The 17150-nt window shown below is 56.6% G+C and overlaps 1 long non-coding RNA gene across 1 annotated transcript; it reads left to right on the plus strand.

Annotated features, from left to right (window-relative positions):
* The first annotated feature begins 11032 nt into the window (after positions 1–11032).
* Positions 11033–15358, plus strand: LOC116482092 (uncharacterized). Its single transcript, XR_004251766.1, has 2 exons — positions 11033–12483; positions 13931–15358. It is a non-coding gene; the product is annotated as an uncharacterized LOC116482092 (long non-coding RNA).
* The last annotated feature ends 1792 nt before the right edge of the window (positions 15359–17150 follow it).

Here is a 17150-nt window from a genome sequence, read left to right on the forward strand (position 1 = left end):
GCTGCCCTCACTGTGGGGATAAGTCCCACTGCTGTCATTCACCACACGCTGCCCTCACTGTGGGGGTAAGCCCCACTGCTGTCATTCACCAGAGGCTGCCCGCACTGTGGGTGTAAGCCCCACTGCTGTCATTCACCACACGCTGCCCTCACTGTGGGGGTAAGTCCCACTGCTGTCCCCCGAGGGGTCCGTGCCAGACTCACGCCCAGCTCTCACCACACCTCTCTGTCCTGGTTCCCTCCCCCAACCCCGTTGCGCGGAATGCTCTCTCCTCCTCCCCTTGTGCCCTGAATGATCCCCCAACCCCTCCCCACCTCCTGCCCTGGCTAGGCCTGGGTGTCTCTCATCTCCTGAGGTCTGGCCGGGGGGTCAGAGAGACGGGGCCTGGAGGTGCTGGCCCTGCTGTGGTTCCCTGGTGGGCCACGCTGACCTTGTTGCCTGGTGGCCCTGCTGTGGTTCCCTGGTGGGCCACGCTGACCTTGTTGCCTGGTGGCCCTGCTGTGGTTCCCTGCTGGCCACGCTGACCTTGTTGCCTGGTGGCCCTGCTGTGGTTCCCTGGTGGGCCACGCTGACCTTGTTGCCTGGTGACCCTGCTGTGGTTCCCTGGTGGCCACGCTGACCTTGTTGCCTGGTGGTGGGGACAGGCAGAGGTGCAGGAACAGCCCCCCAAGCCCTGAGACCCAGACTCCAGCCCGGTGTAATCGATACCCACGTGGCAGGGGGCGGAATGAATACTCAGAAACCTCTTCCCCTGCCCCCACACTCAGAAGAGTTCTCTTATTTTCTAATTCATAGATGCCAGCTATCTTCATAGTCCCTGAATCATTAAGTGGGTTGTAATGGCCTTTGTATTTTATTCATTATGTTCCTTACGTGTAGTGAGCCTCACACGCCCCCTCTCAAGAAGTTGTTTGAGGGATGCTGATGTTTTAATGGTTTGGGGGGTTGTTCATACACTTGGCCCCTCCGTTGCCATCCCAAGCAGGGCGGGCCACAGCCTCCTTAGGAGATGAGGGTTGAATGCACATTCCCTTGTGTGTCCTGCGGCTGTCTGGGGGACACCCACTGTGCTCCAGGCACCTCCTGAAGTGTTGTGGATCCCACGGTGAGCAAGCCACATGCACGTGTGGCCCATGCAGCACTCACAGGCCAGCCGGGCGACGGCCACGTCAAGCAAAGATGCAAGCTGGTGCCCTGTTGTTGTGAGAGTGTTCAGAAGGACCCCCACCCCCAACCCCATCTCTGTGCAGGCATCCCCGGTACCAGTGTCCATCCATTCCTGGAGGGCTGGCCTGGGCTTCTGTCACCCACTCAAATCACCCCACAATGGAGTGTTTTCCTGGATCGCCAATTCCCGGTTTGGAGGTGTAACCCAAAAAATATCGGAGACAGGTCTCAATCAATTTAGAGGCTTATTTTGCTAGGTTAAGGGCGATGGCCTGTGACACAGTCTCAGGAGGTCCTGAGAACATGTGTCCAAGGTGGTTGGGGTGCAGCTTTGCTTTCATACATTTTAGGGATACAGAAGTTACAGGCAAATATATCAATCAATACATGTAAGGTATACACTGGTGTGACCCAGAAAGTGAGAGGCTTCCAGGTCATAGGTGGAGTCAAAGATTTCCCGATTGTCAGTTGGTTGAAAGAGCTGAGCTCTGCCTAAAAAGTTTGAGGTTGGCAGAAGGAGGTGCTTGAGTGAAGACAAGGGGATCCTGGAAGCCGGGGTTTTTGTTATGTAGATGAAGCCTCCAGGCAGCAGGCTTCAGAGAGACTGGATGGCGAATGTCATCTTATGGGACCTTAAAATGTGTCAGACTCTCTGTAAAAGACCTATTAAGGGCAGGGAATTCTCTACAGAATGCAAATTTCCCCCTTAAGAGACAGCTTTGCAGGGCCGTTTCAAAATATGTCAGAGAAACATATTTGGGGGTAAAGCACTTTTCTTTCCAGGCCTGCTATCCATCATGTGATGCTATACTAGAGTCAGGGTGGAATTTGGTGTCTTATTGCTACAAAGAGTCTTTTCTGCCAGTCTTATGATCTCTGTTTTCATGTTAATGCTGGTCAGCTGTGCCTAAACTCCAGAGGGAGGAGGGTATTATGGAGGGTATTATGAGGCATGTCCAACCCTACCTCTTCCCATCCTGGCCTGAACTAGTTTATCAGGTTCCTTTGGGATTCCCTTGGCCAAGAGTAGGGGAAGCCATTCAGGCAGCTGGGGGGCTTTGAATTCTATTTTTGGTTTACAGGGAGTGCTGTACTAATCCCAAAGGTGATTTCTGGAAGGATAGCTTCTGTGTGCAAATGAATCTGGGGGTTCACAGTGCACATGTGCGTATTAAAGGCTCTGAGGGGTCCTGCAGTGAAACACACACAACTCTGCTCACCTTCATGTAACCTGGCATTTCTCAAACTTACACATAGACTTGTTGTCTAACATTGCGTTTATTGGCACCTACAGGGTAAGTGTGTGTGTAGTTGCACCCAGTATGCCCTTTCTGGAGAAGCAGAAACCCCCCAGGTCACATGGCCGAGGAGTGGCTGCAGCGTGTATGAGGATAGATTGCTGCTAGGGCCCCAGGGGAGGGACCACTGAGTGGGGTTCTCGGATCTGACACACCGTCCCTGCAGATGGCCCCTCAGCGACATGGTGGCCTTCTCATCACTGTTCCGCCAACGGAGGGGAATGGCCTGATGAATCATGCATGATTCATTAATCTTAATTAAAATGCAAACATATTGCCAACCTTCTCTGATAATTAAAGCCCATTGTGGGAATATGCTTAAAGCTTCTAGGCTGACGTTTCTTTTGCTGAAGCAAAACAGATGACTCTTTTAGCTCTGAAAAGTGGTGTTGAAAGTGGTGCTGCTGGGGGGTGTGCGGCGCGGACAGACAGGTGAGATCCGCAGAGAAGAGGTTCCCTGCTTCTCAGCCTCCTCTCTCTTTCTCACGCACGTGCACACACGTGTGCCCTGGGGTCACTCTTCAGCCATACACTGAGCTGTATTTTCCTCAGTGCTATCAGACCCTCAGGCTCCCAATTTGGCAAGGAAGGAAAAACTAATTACGGCTTCACGTCCTGCAAGAAAGAGCCTGCAGTGGCTCTTCAGAAACCTGCCGGTGGGTCAGAAGCACGGCCAGGCCGCCTGCAAATGCCTTGCTGGAAAAATCTCTCTCTGAGCAACTGAGCTGGGTCCTGTGTGCTGGAGGGGACACTGAGAGGCCACGGGGTGGGGAGTGGGCGGGCAGTGAGGCTGGTGACCACCGGCACAGCACCAGGCTCCCACGCAGGGGGGAGTCCTGGGGTTTTGGAAAAAGTCAAGTCGCAGTTTCACGCACGATCCCCATGCAGCTGTGCCGAGAAGTGCCAAGGCTGTGCTGAGATCATCGGTGTCTGCCCTGTCAGAGGGGCTCGTGCTCTGAGAGATGGAGCCGGAAGTAGACTTTGCCCACCAGGAAAACCTGGTGTCCCAACTGTTGTGGAGCTGCTGTGACACCAACTGCTGGCTGCCCTGTGAGGTCCAGTCCCCGCAGGTTTCATCCAAGACCCCCATTCCAGCTGACACGGAGCATTTTAAAATAAAACTCTGTCTTTTCCTGTGTCTTGGCCAACGGGGCTGCATTCAAGAAAGTACGGCAGCCTTTCCCGACAGCCTCCTCCACGCCCCGACCCTGCAGCCCCTGCCTCTCCCCTGCGCGCCCGCCGCCCTCCCGCCCAGGTCTGTATTTTCTACCAGGGCGTCTGGCTCTTTCCTTCTGCTCTCAGCTCTCGTCTGCCCCTCATCTTGCCTCACAGGGCTCCAGCTCTGGGCTGACAGTGACGGGAACGGGGACGTGTGCCGATGACTCATCCCATCCCTCGCATGCGTGTGTGTCCAGCCCTTGCCTTGCCGTGCTGCCTCCATCCACATCAAGTGGCACAAATGGAAACGGGTCACCACTGTCCTCGGGATGAGCCTGGTGTCATGGCTGAGTGGTTATGTCACCAAGTCTTTTCATGGTTTGCCATAGAGGTGAGTCTTTCCAGAATCATTTTCTTTACGGACTTGATTGAAATAGGTCAGATTAGCCATGCTCCTGAGATTCTGCCATCAGCCCACACACATGTACCCACACACATGCACACACACGCATGCACAGACACATCACACACATGCACACACCTGCATGCACACACGCATGCACAGAGAGACATGCACACACACACATGCATACATGCACATGGTCACATAACTGACCATACTGGTCTGATAAACTTTTTATTTTGAAACAACTACATATTCACAGGAGGTTGCAAAAAAAAAAAATCCAGAGATTCCATGTACCTTTCACTCAGTTTCCCCCTGGGAACATCCTGTGTATCTGCAGCTCGGGACCAGAACCATGCTGTTTCCAAAATGCCCTGGTGACTGCTGGGCTTACGTGGTGGAGGGGTACCCCGGCCTGCTCATGTGGCTTGCACGCTATGTGTGTCTCTGAAGCTGGGGTTCCCTGAGCCTTGGGGATGCCCCCATTCTGGGGCTGTAACTGTGGGACACTCTCAACAGTTCCTTCTTCATCGGGCTCAAATGCAATCCTTGCATCCCAGTGTCTCATCTCTGCCCCTCTTGTGCCCGTTGTCACTGCCAGCACGAACCTCCTTATGAGGCCTGGGCGGGACCCCATCTCTCTGATGAAGGCTGCCACCATCCCTACTGCTGCCTTTGTAAATGTGCTCCTCTTTCTGGGCACACTGGAACTGCTCAGTCACCAGTGATGCTGAGAGCACTTCTGAGCGGCCACCAAGGTGCTCCTGGCCAACCTCCCCCCAGTCATCCCTCAGCACTCCTCTCCCCAGCCCTCCTCCCAGTCATCCCCCAGCACTCCTCTCCCCAGCACTCCTCCCAGTCATCCCCCAGCACTCCTCTCCCCAGCACTCCCCCCAGTCATCCCCCAGCACTCCTCTCCCTGTCCCTCCCCCCAGTCATCCCCCAGCACTCCTCTCCCCAGCCCTCCTCCCAGTCATCCCCCAGGCACTCCTCTCCCCAGCACTCCTCCCAGTCATCCCCCAGGCACTCCTCTCCCTGTCCCTCCCCCCAGTCATCCCCCAGCACTCCTCTCCCCCAGCCCTCCTCCCAGTCATCCCCCAGCACCTCCTCTCCCTGTCCCTCCCCCCAGTCATCCCCCAGCACTCCTCTCCCTGTCCCTCCCCCCAGTCATCCCCCAGCACTCCTCTCCCCAGCCCTCCTCCCAGTCATCCCCCAGCACTCCTCTCCCTGTCCCTCCCCCCAGTCATCCCCCAGCACTCCTCTCCCTGTCCCTCCCCCCAGTCATCCCCCAGCACTCCTCTCCCCAGCACTCCTCCCAGTCATCCCCCAAGCACTCCTCTCTGTGTCCCTGAGGGATTGCTGGGGGGGTTACCCAGTTTGGGGTGGGATGCAGGGTGGTGGTGTGAGGGGCAGGAAAGGCTGGGGATGAGAGTGAGTTCCCTGCAGGGGGGAGACGGGAGCTCCACCTGGGGCCAGGTCCCTGTAGCCTTGCAGCTCCAGGGGCAGCTGACAGGGTCCACCTTGAGAGGAGGAGGCCCTGGTCCTGTTCCCGTCCTCAGCCTGGAAGGCCTTGGCCTCCTGCTCCAGTGCCGGGTGGAGACACCCCTTCCTGTGGCTCCCCTGGGCTCTGAGGCCCCGGCCTCGGGGGGCTGGCTCAGCACTCACACACAGCCCTGGAGGGCAGCAAGGAACCCCCTCAGGCTGTTTTGCATGGGGTTTGTGACAGGGGACAGTGACCGAGGGAGCCGGGGAGAGCCGTGCCCAGCTGTGCTTCCGGCCCTGAGATCGGTGCCAGTTCCCCACAGCTGCTGCAACAGATGGCCACAAACGGGGTCATTAACAACAGCAGAAACATGTCCCGGCTCCGGCTGGAGGCCAGACGCCTGCGATCAAGGTGCAGCGTGTCGAGTCGCGCTCCCTGCAGGGAGGAATCTGTTCCTCGCCTCTTCTGGCTTCTCTGTTGCCAGCAGCCACTGGCATCCCTGGCTCGCAGAGGCATCACTCCAGCCTCTGCCTCCACCTTCTCAGGCCTTCTTTCCTGGGCCTTCATCGCAGCTTCCCTCTGCGCATCTCTGTATCTTTCCTCCGCTTACCAGGCACCAGTCGCGCCAAATCAGGGCCCACCTCTCTCCAGGGTGACCTCATCCTGACATCTTAATACACCTGCAGTGACTCCACTTCCAAAGAAGGTTGCATTCACGGATGTGGGGTGCGGGCTTCGACAGATCATTTTGGGGACACAATTCAACCTGCTCCATTTGCCCTTTGTGTCCTCTGATGGGCTGAGAAACGTGCCCAGCTGGCGCCAGGCCCAGGGCCCTGAATCCCCAGGAGTCAGAACCCTGGGCCGCACCCTGGGTCTGCCTGTTGTGGGATCGTCCCTGCAGTGATCTGGGCATCTGTGCCTGGTCTCCGCGTGGGGTGCCTGGCTGGGTCCTGGCTTTCACAGTCATGGAACGTCAGCACCAGCACCTTCGCTGCCCCGCTGTGCCCATTTCCCAGCAAGGACACTCAAGGCGCGCAGGTGGAGACAAGGCTTCGGCCCTCGGCAGGATGGTGGCAGTGCTTCGAGGGGCTGCAGAGGCACAAGTCCAGCCTCCATGTCGTGCTCAGAGGGCAGAAAGCCAGGGTCACCCCAGGCCCCACCCACCCGACCTGACGCGTGCCCACCACTGGCGAGCCGACCACAGAAATGTGGCTTCTAGATGCAGTTTGGAAAAGTGTTTTTGAGAACAAATCATGCAATCACTGATATTTGTGAAGATTTAAAAATTAGAATAAATATGTGCTATTTTATTAACGAACATAAATTTGAATATTTAGGGAAAGATGCATTTTCAAGGACTTTTCGGGCATATGCTTTTTAAAAATAGACTTTTTTTAGAGCAGTTTAGGTTCGCAGCCAAATTGAGAGGAAGGTACAGAGATTTCCCATACACTCCCTGCCCCCACACACGCACAGCCTCCCCCACTATCCACGCCCCCACCACAGCGGTGCAGACTTTACAACAGATGATCCTGCACTGACGTAAGGCTTCATAGTCAGTGTTGGGCATTCTAGGGGTTTGGAGAGACGTGTGATGACCTGGACCCTCCGTGATGGCGTCACGCAGAGCGGCACTGCCCTGAAACCCTCTGTGCTCTGCCTGTTCCTCCTCCCCCAGCCCTTGGCAAGCATTGATCCTTCCTCTGTCTCCACTGTTTAGGCGGATGTTTTTTAATGAAGCAGTTGATCTGAAAGCAAATGAAAAAAGCCGGGAATAGAAAAAACAAAAAACAAAAGCAAGGGTCTGTGGGATGGCCCCTGGGGGAAAGGGACGGTGTCTATAAGGACATCACCTCCACGGGGTCTCTCCACGCTGTGCAACCCTGGGCCACCCCTCCTGACCCCAAGAGCGCTAGGGTTGGTGTCTGTCCGTGGCCCCACAAGCCCCAGGGCAGCATCTTACTCAGGGGAAACGTGACTGGTCTTCCTTGGGCTTCCCAATGCTGGAGCCCAGCTGGCCTCAGTGCTGGCACCCATGGGTGCTGACGAGCTGTGGCCATGAAGGCCCGGAATGGCCGTGGCCTCAGCATTCCTCTCTCCGCGTCAGTTAGCTCTTGGCCAATTGCCTAGGAGCTCCCCCAGCTCCACAGTGCAGTAGCCTGTCCACCCCAAGGACAGGTCAGACCCTGGGCCAGCCTGACCCTCAGCGTCTTCCTCTGGATGCGTTATCCTCCACCCCCTTCCACTCTTCCTCCGCCTTCTCCAGGGACCTCACACTTGGGCACTGCTTGGTCTTCAGGTCCGCAGGTTGGGCTGGTGGGGGAGCCAGGCCCGGGAAGTCCTAGGCGCTTGGGAATTATTCAGGAGCAGGAAAGGCCTTTATGGGGACCTGCGGCCCCACTCCGGTGACTTTTCAGGGGGCTTCCTTAGACTGTGAGAGCTGAGGGTGATGTTGGTACCAGCCTGAATGCAGCCACCTGATGTCCTTGAAAGCCCACTTGCTGCACCAGGGGTGACCCTGTCACAGAGATGCTGATTAGAGGACACAGGCGTTTCCTCTCGATCAGGTGGGGTCCAGCTGGGCTCTTCTGGACAGCAGCCAGGAGCAGGAGACGTTGCTGCCGGTCAGGACTTCTGGGCGCCAGAGCCGCAGGCTGATGCCGCCTGGTGGGCAGTGAACTCTGGACTCGTGAGGCCAATGTGAGGGGCCCTGCCCCAGCACGGCCACCCTTGGCCTGAGGCTCTGCAGTGTGGCCCTGCCTCTCCAGGCTTCATTGGCACCGGGTACCTTCTCGAGCCACACTAATAGGAAACGCACGGCAGGACTCATGCGTTGGCCCTGAGAACAATGGCTTGTGCCACTGTAAAAGGTTGTAACGGACAAAAAAATAAGAAGAGTGTGTGACAAAGGCTTCAGGAGGCCCTCAAAGTCCAAAGTAAGTAGGAAATGAGACACCAGGCCCTTTACGGAAACAGGAGTGGCCAGGCAGCCCGCAGCTCTCTCTGCCTGCCTGGCTTCATTCTGTCGTGGGCTTATCCCAGCAGTGGCCCGATGCCCGGAGCTCCAGGCATGTCTGTCCCAGCAAAGGGTGCTGCCCACTTCCAAGGTTCTGGAAAGGTCCTGAGGCCCCACCACAGTCTGAACTGGGCCAGAGGATCAGGGCCCCTGATGAACGCTGTCTCTGTGCCTCTGAGCATCAGGGACCAGAGCCCTATGGCCCACCAGCACTGGGGGGTGTGGGAGCTGCCAAAAGAAGGTTGGGGTGCTGTGCCCATACAAGGGGGAATGGAAGCTTGGAGAACCGAGGTCAGCTGTCCTCCAGGGCAGTATAACCCCCCAGGCCGGTGTGGGGCTCAAACACAACCATAGAGCTGTCCACACCTAGATGGGGCCCGACAGTCACAAGATGGCAGGTGCATGTGTGCTTCATCTCTTTCTGCTGTAAAAGTGCCCCTTTGAGTCAGTTTCTAGCTGGTTACACTGTAGTGTCAGACACAGGATCTCACGTCCCACCTTCTCCAGTGTTTCCTGCTTGAGCGGCATGTCGGCTGTGCCTCTTCCTTCTGGAACCAGGGTGGAGGTGCAGCCCCTGCCTGTGGGGCACGGTCCTCATGGCCGCTGGAGCAAGCCTGGTGGAGCCCAGCCATGGCTCTGAGGCTTCCGCTGGGGCAGGGCTATGTCATTGTGCCCCGTTTCATCCGCCAAAGCCTCCATGTGGTCCCCGCTGACCATCAGCAGGGCTGGAGAGTCCATCCTCTTACTGGGGGGAGACCAGGAGCCCCGGCCACCACAGCTGGATTGTGCAATCCCATTTTCCCTTAAGAGCGATCGGCCTGTTGAAACTAGAGATGGAATTAGCACCTTAGAGCTAAGGGCAACACAGAAGTGGGGAAGGGCGAACCTTGAGGGTGTGTCCTCAGCGGTGGGTTTGTTTCTCCCAGGCAGGGCGCTCTGCCTGCAGCTCAGCCCGGCTGAACGGGTGCTGGGCCTGTCCCTTCCCAGGGCCCAGCAGCTGAGCTGGAGGACGAAGCCCGGGTGGACGCTCCACACCATGGCCTCAGGGAGTGTTCCTGACCTGGGGGAGGCAGGTGGGCTCCCCCTTAACCAGGATGCAGATGACCCCCTTGGGCCACCTGCACGATGCGCCCTCGGGGGCAGGGCCGCTCCTCGTCTGCCTTCCTCTCCTGCAGGTCGCCGGGGTGACCCTGGTGGAGCCTGATCTGGAGGGAGCCAGACTCCCTGTGCCTCTCTCTGCCCCAGCTGCAGGAGGGATGCCTGGTGGCCTGCGTGCTGTGCCCTTGAGGATCATCTGTAACCAGCACCAGCCCCACCCTGCCCTCTAGACAGGACACACGGGCCAGGTTGGCGAGTCTGGAGGGGCTTTCTCAGGCACAGCCCCTGTGAGAGCCGAGGTCCCCCACAGCCTGCAGCAGGGGACCTTTTCCCTGAGGCCATGTGTACTCGCTGCAGTCCAGCTGGTGGGCCTGAGATCCTGACCCCACGTGCACATGGTGGGCACTATTTCATCCACTGGAAATTTCAAAGTAAAATCAGGATACGTGGGGGCAGGGAAGTGGGCTTGAGTGCTTCGAAGGGAGACCCCGCACCACCTCCCATTTGCTACGCTGGTTTCTTGAATGAGTGGCCCTCATTCATCAGACACCAATCTGCCCACAAACTTCTGACCAGGATCTGAGAGTTCAGAGAAACCAGCCCCAAAACCACAGGCCGAGAAGCCTGGAACCCAGAGAGTGATTCCAGGAAATCATGGCAGGTGCACGCTAAGGTCACTTAGGCTGACCACAATGAAGGTCAACGGCGGCCATCATACATCAGTTTGCCCAGGACAGGCCCAGCGACGCCTGTGGTCCCGGCACGTGTATGAACAACCTTCTCCTTTCTTCTCAAGGGGCTCAGATGGGTCGGTAGATTATAGGATCACCCTTGTCATGTCTGATTATGAACAAAATTTCAAGAGCTGCCTCCCTTCAAGAAACCCACTGTGCAAAAACCCATCTTCCTAGTCAAGAAAATTAGGAAGAGATTATTCATTTTCCAAAAGACTTTTGGCCAGGAAAGAACACCCTTAGTTTGCCAGAAAATCCTCCCAGCCGCCTCCCTGAGTGCATGGACTGCTAGATTCCGTTTTGTAAAATTGAGACAGCGGCTCAGGCGCACATGCAGTGCGTGGAGTGCAGAAGGCCTGGGTACTCCGGAAGCTTCCAGAGACAGCGTGGGGCGGCTGACGCTCGGGGAGACACAGACGTGGAGGACGCCACGGCCGCCTCGCCCCCGGGGCTCCTGGAGCCAGGCTGGCTGAGGAGCCGAGCAGATGGTGCAGCTGAGCGTTTCCTGCCTGGGCGGGAGGAGGTGGGGTTGCCGCCGGCAGGGCCTGTGACTGTGAGTGCGGCTCACTGAGCAGCTGATGTGGGGGGTTGGGGGGGCGCGGATTACACCATGTGTGACGGCAGAGCGGGGACAACGTGTTGAGAGACGTGGCCTGGGATGTAAGGAAAGGTCGTGAGAAAATACGCAGGAAGAGATACCCCGTGGGCATGCTTCCCTTGGAAAGTGGACGGAACCCTCTGAGCCGTGATTCCGCCTGGATGAAGCAGTGGCGGGCACTGGCCTGGCAAGCGGCTTCTGCTGCCTTGGATTTGCACCTCTAAGGGGTCACAGGGGCCACCCCTGAAGCAAGACAAAGTGTGATCATCAACAGGCCCTCGGGGGGCCAGAAGAAGGAACGGCTCCAGTGATGAAGGCTGAACGCCACCTGTCTCCCCATCGTTCTCCCGGCACAAGAGAGGGCTGCTCGGCAGGGCTGGGTTTAAAAACCTTCCACGCAACCCGCAAAGGCATCCACAGTGACTTCTGCTGCTGTGGTACGTTCTGCCCTCCCCTCCTCCCCACCCCATCCTATTCTCGGCTACAAGTTATTTATATGTATAGTGTCATCTGAACGTGCATGGGCCGATCCCAGGACATGACACACAAAGAGGCTGCGGTGAACCCAAGCCGCCAGGCTGGCCTGTGGCTCAGTGTCTGTTCCAGAAGTCCCGGCCCCAGGCAGCTCTCCTGAACACGGCCACAGGAGGATCAGGACCACAGCCCAAACCACTGTGACCGAAAACACCCTACAGGGCTTGAGAACTAAAAACTAAGGAGGGATCTGGGCAGCCGAGCTGCGTCCTAAAGAAGCCACGTCGTAGAGAAGACTGCTTGCTCTATCTGTGTGAGGCGGAGGCAGCCGGGGTGTCCTGCCAGCAGACACGGGTCTGTCCATCACCGGCCACTGCGCTGCCTCTGTCCTTCACTCCCATTTAAGGGAAAACGATATCTCTTCATCTTTCTGCCCTGGACGTTGGAAATCAGCGGTGAGAACAGTGCCCTTCCTATAAGATGCTCAGGTTCTAGAATGCTCCCATCTTTCCTTCTATTCCACGTGGAGTTTATCCAAAGGACAAAGGCCAGTCATGGCACTGACATTCGTGATGCCCGCTCACCGGGGAGTGGGAAACAGAAGCCTGTCCTCAGAGCACTGTGACTGGGAGCCCGCAGCTGCTTGTGGGTGGGGCCAGCCCGCAGCTCCTCCTGGAGGCCCCAGGCTTCTTGCCCCTGCATTTCTGTGACATGTGGAGGGAGGATCGTTTTGACACCTGCCTGGGAAGTTTCAAAGGAGATGGCCTCTGGGCAGGGGTTTTAAACCGAAGGGCACCACACAGATCCAAATGTGAACTGTGGCTGTTGTTTGCAATTGAAGCAGAGATGCAGAGGATGGAAGAGGAGTACCAGCCACGCTGCTCTATGGCCTTGGCCCAGCTAAGACCCCCAGTCAATGGGGCTACGGGACCCCCAATACACAGGGACCTGGGAACCACCTTTGCTGTGGTCGACTGCTGGGCCCGCCAAGCACCGCCCACACCTGGCTGTGCCTGGAGACTGAGAGCAGGGGGTGACGGTGGGCCAGGTGGGCCAGGCGTGCGGAGTCCTGCAGCGGGAAGAGTGGGAGGGGAGGTGGGAGAGCACAGTCATCCAGGGGTCCCCACGTGGGCTTGTACAGGCCTGGCTCAATCTGCACGGCAACTGGGCAGGCAGAGTGAGCCCCCACTTTATGGGTGAGAAAACCAAGGCACGGAGAGGTGAATGAGTGTGGCATCAATGCCGCCAAGACAGAAGTGAGGCGGGAAAGCCTGTCCTCGCGAGGGGTGGCCCTGTCTCCGGCTCCCAGGTGCCTCCCTCTTATCTGCCCGAGGCTCCCGGGGATGTGGCTCTTGGGTTTCAGGAGGGCCCTGCTCCTCCTGTGGGAACCACAGACACGTGTGTGCCCACGTGCCCTGAGCTCACACACACACCATGGTGTATGGGCAGGGAAGCAGCGCTCCTGGCTACCCGGTGAGCATCTTTGCTTTCCTTCTGCTCTAAGTAGGCACCCAAGGAATACATGCATTCACTCAGAGCCTGATTCACGTGACTGGGATAACACCGCGGGGAAAGGTTCTCACACAGTGGCTGCCATGAGGATCCATTACAAGAGCGCAGGGTGGTCTCTGCTCAGCATGGGGTTTAGGTGAATGGATCCCCAGCAGCAGCCAGTGACAGGGAGGGTTGGGGTGTGGGTTTAGCTGGGCAGGTGACTCTCTTTTTGGGAGCCAGGGGCTCGGGACGTGTGGACAGCACATGGTGAAGGCAGAGGCTGTGTGCCGTGTGCCTCGGAGCCGGTGCCTGTTCCAGGTTAGGAACCAGAAAATTCCCTGCAGGGGCTTCTGCCCGATCCCTCTTTGAAGTCCTGTTTTCATTTCCCCCATGACACCAGCCTCTCCAAGCTCTCCGGAAGGCTGGCTCTCCTCGCACGGCCTCCCCTGCCACTCTGGGTGCTGGCTCAGGTTTTCTGCAGACCCCAGGTTCTGCTCTCTGGTCTGCACCCAGCGTGATGGCCACCACCCACTCCGGACTCCATGGTGTCAAAAAAGTGCCAAGACCTGTTTCCTGCTTTAAAATACCATGCTGTTGGGAGTTTCTCTGAATCTTCTGTGATTCTGGAGGCTGCCTGATTTTTAAAAAATGTAAACAAAAAACAAAAAACAAAAAACCATGCTGCAATGTAAAAGCCAGGATAAGTCTCCTGCAGCTGAATTCAGGTCTTGAAAGCTAGCAAGTTTTGAGTTTCAGTACTTGCCCCCCAAAATGGTTGCTTATTGTGTGTGCGTGTGTGTGTATGTGTGTGTGTGTGTGTGTGTGTGTGTGTGTGTGTGTGTTTACACGTGAACAACCTGATACCTTTGGCTGAAATGGGCTTTGTGTGGGCGTCCGGCCAGGGGGCTGCTGGGCTCTAATATCTCCCAGCCCTGACTCCTGGGTGTTGGCCTGCCTCAGGTTTGCATATTCATTGACTGAAATCTATTTTATTTCCTCAGGAAGAGTCTCTCCCTTTTGCAAATGCCAGCCACAGAGGTTTGTTTTTCTCCCTGAGAGAAGGAAGAGTGAAGGCTGAGACTGAGACAGAAGGACAGAAGGAGAAGACTTAGAAGCCAGCGAGCCCGGAGCCATGAGACGCTCTCCGAGGACACGGGGCCTTGGGGAAACTGGGCATGGGCAGGGGCTGGTCTTGGCTTCGCCGCAACATTGCCGCTAGCTCGGGTGCCGTCTCCACTCGCAGGCTGGCCTGTCCTCTGCAGCCACGAGCTCAGGCACCGTCTCCATTCATAGGCCGGCCTGTTCTCTGCAGCCTGAGGTCCCTGTGGTGCCAACATCCAGATGCTGAGATAATTCTGCCAGGGTGTTGGCTGATCGGTGATTGGTGGTTGGCTGTTCCGTGAGTTCTGCATTGATCTTGCTGGCTGAGCATGCGATGCAGATGGGCAGGCGCTGTTAGGGTCTCCGCTCCCATCCCTTTCCCCAGGACTCATCACCCACTGCAACCGTAAGCTGCTAGGGGCTCACAGCCGTGAGTCTTTGGGAGGGGACCCGCCTGGCATGCAGCTCAGGCTCCCAGCCCCAGGACCCGGCCGCCGCTCCCCTCCCGCCCACATCTTGGCTTAGCCGTCTTCCCTGGCTGCCAGCCCCTTCCCCTGGTCTTAGTTGGCTTGGGCCACTAAACTGAAATAGCACACCCCGAGGCCTTCAACAGCAGACCTGATTTCTCACCATCTGGAGGCTGGAGGTCCAGGATCCAGGCCCCCAAGGCTGCTCTCCCCCACTCCCCCACCCAGCCCCCAGGACGCACAGACTCCACCCTCTTGCTGCCCGGTCTCAGGGCTGTCCCTCTGGGCAAACAGGCCCCTGGCATCGCCGTGTGTCCTCTCCTCCTGTTCTTATAAGGACACCAGTCATACTGGATCCGGGCCCACCCTAGTGACCTCATTTACCTTAATCACCTCTTGAAAGACCCTGTCTCAACAACGGCCACATTCGGGGGCACTGAGGGTTAGGGCTTTAACATGGGAATTTGAGGGATGCAATTCACCCCATAAAACCCAGACCGTTCCCCCAATAAATCACTTTCACAAGAGCTCTTCTCTCAGGCTTTGCTTCTGGGGGATCCCCCTTGAGATGGATCCATCTAGCTTCCCGCTTCTCAAAGAACGGAGGGGAGACCCCTGGTGTGAAGGGAATGGGTGGCCTCGGGGACCTGCGGATAAGCTGCTGGCACTGCCAGGGGACAGGCTGAGCCAAAAGCCAGGAGGAGGGCGGCAAGGCCCAGGGCTGGACCTCATTCTTCTGAGTATTATAAAATCTGGCTTTGCTCAGAAACTGCCCCATGTGTCCTTTTGTTAATTGAAGTGCAAAATTTTCTCCAAGTAATAATTGGAGCCGTTTAACAATACAAATAATTTGCACCTTAATTTGGTCGATAGGCACAATTGCTAATTCCTAGAGACTCAGAGGAGCAAAGTGATCACGAATTCCAAGAGTGGAAACAAATCCATTCCACAAATTTCACCCTGGCTTCTTCCTCGCCGGCCTGGGAGCTGCCCCCAGGGTCCTGGAACCTTCAGCTGCTTCTGGGCTCAGCCAGTGTCATGGGGAGCCAGGTCTTGCGGTGGCTCCCAGCCCCAAAGCTGACTCTGCGTGGGACAACCAACGGTTTAATTAACTTCTCAGCTTTTTCATCTGTGAAGCAGAGCTTGGGATGCTTGCCACCGGTCCAGGAGGCCACGAAGATGGATGTTAAAAAACCTCTGTGCCAGCGATGAAAGACATCAAAGCTATAATACCCTGTTAGGCAAGCAAGGAGATAACTCATACATGCAGGAGACTGTCTCCTTGTGCAGAGGGGCTGTTGGAGTCAGTGTATGGTGGGGCCCTGAGGAACCTGAAGCTGTGTAGAGCCTGCAGCCCCCACCCCACGTCCCAGAGCGATGTGGCCTGGGGAGCCCTTGTCCTGCCCTTTTTGGACACCCCTCTTCTTTGAGGGCATCTTTCTTCTCAAAGGTGTTGGGGTGGGAGTAGATGGCGGTCTAGCTTTGCTGATTGCCTTGTAAGTGCATTTTATTATTACTATTATTATTATTATTTTGAGACGGAATCTCACTCTGATGAGCGAGATTCAAAATTATTATTTTGAGATGGGGTTTCACTATGTTGGCCAGGTTGGTCTCGAACTCCTGACCTCAGGTGATGCACCCACCTCGGCCTCTCAAAGTGCTGGGATTATAGGCGTGAGCCACTGCGCCCAGCCAAGTGCATTATTTTTAAAAGGGGTAAATCGTCTAGCGAAACCCCGTCTCTATTAAAATACAAAAATTAGCCAGGCCTGGTGGTGCACACCTGTAGTCGCAGCGACTCCAGAGTCTGAGGCAGGAGAATTGCTTGAACCTGGGAGACGGAGGTTGCAGTGAGCTGAGATCACGCCACTGCTCTCCAGCCTCGGTGACAGAGCGAGATTCCGTCTCAAAATAATAATAATAATAGTCTGTCTCTGTGTGTTTAATTACTAGTGACTAGTTACTGTTGCAACTCATTTATTTGGGGACAGGCTCCTATCTAGTGTCCCACCATGATATTATTTGGGCCAGGAAAGACATACACAACCAATGAAAGGCTGGAAGCTGAATCTTAGTGCTGAAGAATCCCTGTGGGAAAGCGCAGAGCCTAGGGGTTTGCTAAGGGCCTGAGCTCCTACAGGCAGGCACCGCTGATAGTCGGAAGATTCTAGACTCCCAGGCCACCGGTTTCTTGAAGTAGCGTTAACCCTGGCAGGCTCTTTGAAGTGTGTGCCCAGAGACTGGGGTCGGGGGGGTGGTCTGTGCAGGAGTCAGGCCACCTGTGCTCAGGGTCAGCAATGCGGGTTTCTCTGTCCGTAAGTCAGCGGTGCGGGTCTCTGTGTGACCGTGTCAGGGTGCTCCCGGGAAGAGGGGTGAGGGGCTGTGGGCCTCGAGCTGGCGGGACGGGCAGGAAGGCTCACCTACCGAGGACAGCAAGTCAGAGCCAACAGGGGAGCCCTCCAGGGGGAAGGGCTTTCAAGCCCTGGCACCACCAAGGTTTCAACCAAGAGACGTTGAACCAGGTTCCAGTAGACAACCCGCTGTCAGGGTGCACAGACTGTGGAAACCAGTGAGAAGTCCTCTTCCTGTGCAACATGGTGGCCAGTGCATGGCTGCAGACCTCACCCAACTGCAGCCAGGCCAGCAGTTA

This window comes from Hylobates moloch, unplaced genomic scaffold (assembly GCF_009828535.3).
Source record: "Hylobates moloch isolate HMO894 unplaced genomic scaffold, HMol_V3 SCAFFOLD_14, whole genome shotgun sequence".
Taxonomy (NCBI): Eukaryota; Metazoa; Chordata; class Mammalia; order Primates; family Hylobatidae; genus Hylobates; species Hylobates moloch.